Source organism: Antechinus flavipes, chromosome 6 (assembly GCF_016432865.1).
Source record: "Antechinus flavipes isolate AdamAnt ecotype Samford, QLD, Australia chromosome 6, AdamAnt_v2, whole genome shotgun sequence".
In the NCBI taxonomy this organism is placed as follows: Eukaryota; Metazoa; Chordata; class Mammalia; order Dasyuromorphia; family Dasyuridae; genus Antechinus; species Antechinus flavipes.
Window position 1 is genome coordinate 458,764 of NC_067403.1, and position 4,533 is coordinate 463,296.

At 39.9% G+C, this 4,533-nt stretch overlaps 1 pseudogene; it reads left to right on the forward strand.

The window, feature by feature from the left end:
- Nucleotides 1-263: 263 nt before the first annotated feature.
- On the forward strand, nt 264-4,114 carry LOC127540034 (zinc finger protein 260-like; annotated as a pseudogene).
- The last annotated feature ends 419 nt before the right edge of the window (nt 4,115-4,533 follow it).

The following is a 4,533-nucleotide window of genomic DNA, read 5'->3' on the forward strand; positions in this document are numbered from 1 at the left end:
GTTTCACTATAATTGTGTATGAAACTCCTTACTAATTAGATCATGTTTGGGATGTGAACTAATGGGGAGTAAAATGATTGGTTCTTCCCATTTTAGATTTTTTCTTTTCCTAGGAAAATAGAAGATGACTGATTTTCTTTTCTGCTGATGGAGAGAAGGGAATATATATATATGTGTGTGTGAATGTGTGTGTGTGTGTCTGCATCATGAGTATGTCTGCTTTATTGTTTGCTCTTTTCTTTCTTTTCTTTTGGAAGGAGAAATCAGAGTGAAATGAAAGAAACTCCTGCAGAGCTAAGCTATTCTGTGGTAGAAACTCCCAAGCAGTGGTTGATCGGTTATGGATCCTGTGGCTTTACTCAGAGAAAAAGCTGTGCAACACATGAGAGAATTCACCTTAAAGAGAGACATTGTGAATGTACCGAATGTGGAAAAGGTTGTATAAAAAAGGAAAATCTTAGTGTACAATCGAGAATCCACACAGGAGAAAAGCCTTGTGAATGTAACCACTGTGAAAAGGCTTTTAGAAGTAAGAAAGGTCTCACTGATCATCAGAGAATGCACACTGGAGAAAAAACTCATGAATATAACCTATGCAGAAAGGCTTTTAGAAGGAAGAGAAATCTTACTGTTCATCAGCAAACACACACTGGAGAGAAACCTTATGAATGTAACCAATGTGGAAAGGCTTTTAGAACAAAGGGAATATTTATCGTACATCAGAGAATCCACACTGGAGAGAAACCTTATGAGTGTAACCAATGTGGAAAGGCTTTTAGAACAAAGGGAAAGCTTATTGTTCATCAGCAAACACACACTGGAGAAAAACCTTATGAGTGTAACCAATGTGGAAAGGCCTTTAGAGACAAGAGGACTCTTATTGTACATGAGAGAATCCACACTGGAGAGAAGCCTTATGAATGTAACCAATGTGGAAAGGCTTTTAGAGATAAGAAAGTTGTTACTAGACATCAGAAAATCCACACTGGAGAGAAACCTTATGAATGTAATCAATGTGAAAAGGCTTTTAAAACCAAGGGACATCTTACTAGACATCAGATAATGCACACTGGAGAGAAGCCTTATCAATGTAATCAGTGTGGAAAGGCTTTTAGAGACAATAGCACTCTCACTGTACATCAGAGAATCCACACTGGAGAGAAACCTTATGAATGTAACCACTGTGGAAAGGCTTTTAGAAAAAAGAGAGCTCTTACTGTACATCAGAAAATCCACACTGGAGCGAAACCTTATGACGATAACCAATGTGGAAAGGCTTTTAGAAGAAAGAGAAATCTTTTTCATCAGCAAACATACACTGGAGAGAAACCTTATGAGTGTAACCAATGTGAAAAGGTCTTTAGAGACAAGAGGAGTCTTATTATACATGAGAGAATCCACACCGGAGAGAAACCTTATGAATGTAACCAATGTGGAAAGGCTTTTAGAAGCAAGAGGCATCTTATTTCTCATGAGAGAATCCACACTGGAGAGAAACCTTATGAATGTAACCAATGTAAAAAGGCCTTTAGAGACAAGAAGACTCTTATTATACATCAGAGAATACACACTGGAGAGAAGCCTTATGAATGTAACCAATGTGAAAAGGCCTTTAGAGACAAGAGGTATCTTATTGTACATGAAAGAATCCACACTGGAGAGAAGCCTTATCAATGTAACCACTGTGAAAAGGCTTTTAGAAGAATAGGACATCTTACTAAACATCAGATAATGCATACTGAAGAGAAGCCTTATCAATGTAACCACTGTGAAAAGGCTTTTAGAAGAATAGGACATCTTATTGAACATCAGAGAATCCATACTGGAGAGAAGCCTTATCTCTGTAACCAGTGTGGAAAGGCTTTTATAGACAAGACAGCTCTTACTGTACATGAGAGAATCCACACCGGTGAAAAACCTTATGAATATAACCAATGTGGAAAGGCTTTTAGAACGAAGGGAAATCTTATTGTTCATCAGCAAACACACACTGGAGAGAAACCTTATGAGTGTAACCAATGTGGAAAGGCCTTTAGAGACACGAGGACTCTTATTGTACATGAGAGAATCCACACTGGAGAGAAGCCTTATAAATGTAACCAATGTGGAAAGGGTTTTAGAGACAAGAGAGTTGTTAGTAGACATCAGAGAATTCACACTGGAGAGAAGCCTTATGAATGTAACCAGTGTGGAAAGGCTTTTACAGAAAAGGGACATCTTACTGTACATCAGATAATGCATACTGGAGAGAAGCCTTATCAATGTAACCAGTGTGGAAAGGCTTTTACACAAAAGGGAGCTCTTAATGTACATCAGATAATGCACACTGGAGAGAAGCCTTATCAATGTAACCAGTGTGGAAAGGCTTTTACACAAAAGGGAGCTCTTACTGTACATCAGAGAACCCACACAGGAGAGAAACCTTATGAATGTAACCAGTGTGGAAAGGCTTTTAGAGAAAAGGGACATCTTACTAAACATCAGATAATGCATACTGGAGAGAAACCTTATGAATGTAACCAGTATGGGAAAGGCTTTTAGAGAAAAGGGAGCTCTTACTAGACATCAGAGCATCCATACTGGAGAGAAGCCTTATGAATGTAATCAGTGTGGAAAAGGTTTTAGAAGGAAGGAAGGTCTTATTGTACATTAGGAAACCTTATGAGCGTAACCAATGTGGAAAGGGTTTTAGACATAAATCTAGTCTTACTGACCCTGAGCGTACCCACATTTAAGAGAAACTTTATGACTGTAATCAATGCTGGAAAGCTTTTGCAAATACAGGATTTCTTACTAGATACAAAGAAGCCAAACTGGACAGAAACCTTCTTGATGTAACCAATGTGGAAAGGCTTTTGGGGGAAACCTGGGACACTAATGTATTATTGGTGGAGATGTGAACAGATCCAACTAATTCTCTCGCCCAACAGCTATCAAAAGGTGCATAGCCTTTGAATTAGCAATGTTTCTACTGGGCTTATTTGCCAAAGAGATCCTAAAGGAGGGAAAAGGACCCATATGTATAGAAATGTTCTGCAACCCTGTTTGTAGTGCAAGAAACTGGAAACTGAGTGGATGCCCATCAGCTGGGAAATGCTGAATAAGTCATAGCACATTAATGTTGTGGAATATTATTGTATAAGGAATGATCAGCAGAATGATTCCAGAGATGCCTGGAGAGATCTACATGAACTGATGCAAAGTGAAGTGAGCAGAACCAGGAGATCATCATACATGGCAACAGCAAGACTATACAATGATCAATTCTGATGGACGTGACTCTTTTCAACAATGACATGATTCAGGCCAGTTCCAATGATCTTGTGAAGAAGAAGAGAGTCACCGACACTGAGAGAGGACTATGGGAACTGAGTGTGGATGTAGCATGTTACACTCTTTGTACATCTAACAAGTAGGAGGGAGTAGCCCAAAAACACTGGTGAGGGAGGATTCCCAGGGCTGCTGTCACCTGTGAGACAAGTCTCAGCTGCCCCAAGCACAACGTATCCAAGCCTCTGAAGCCAGCTTGGGGCCACTTTCCTTTCCCAGATGTTCCTTTTCAAACCTGGCAGAGGGTCTTCATTCGATTGCCAGCTGCCCATGGTTCCAAATGTGCTTTGGGGATGGTCTGTACCCTTTCCCGCTGGGTGGCAGAGTTCCCCTGCCATACTGCCACGGGCTTTGGGCTACCAAAAATCTTCTTTAAAAAAAGCATTTCAGACCCATATGGGCCACAAAGCACTAGCTGTTTGTGTGGCCACAAAGAACTGAACAATAAATATGTGTCTGTCTATTGGGGAATGGCCAGACAAGTTGTGGTACAGGAAGGCAATGGAATATTATTGTTCTGTAAAAATGATGAACGGGCTGGTTTTGGAAAGGCCTGGAGTTACATGAACTGACACTGATCCAAACAAGCAGAACCAGAAGTACATTGTACACAGTAACAGTCAGAATGAGTGATGATCAACTATGAAAGCCTTGCTCCTCCTCAGAGGTTCAGGGATGCAAAGCAATCCCAACAGACTTTGCACAGAAAATGCTATCTGCATCCACACACAGAACTACAAAGACTGAATGTAAATAAACACGTGCTATGTTCTCTAATTTTTTTTTCTTTTTTCTTTTAATCTCTTCAATGCTTTTGCATTTTAGCACTGATTTTTTTCTCCCCATGACATGCCCAAAGCAATGTGTATTAAGAATGAACAAATGTACTAAGGAAAAAAAAAAAAAGAAAAATCATTCCATTATGTAGGGTTCATAAAGAAACACATAGCAATAGATGTACCCATTTTACAAGAGCTTCATTACCTAAGGTGCTTTCATTCTAGTCAATCAGTCAGCACCAACATTGTGCCTTTCACCCCCCCAGTCATCAAGGATGGGAAAAAGAGTTAATGGAAAACTTAACACCCCCCCTCCCCAGCCCTTATTAAATTGATGGAAGAGCTAGGTAGGAGGAAGGTAGGTCTTTATGAGATAATATCAGGACCCCTGATACTCCTGTACCCATGGGTGGGAAGCATAACA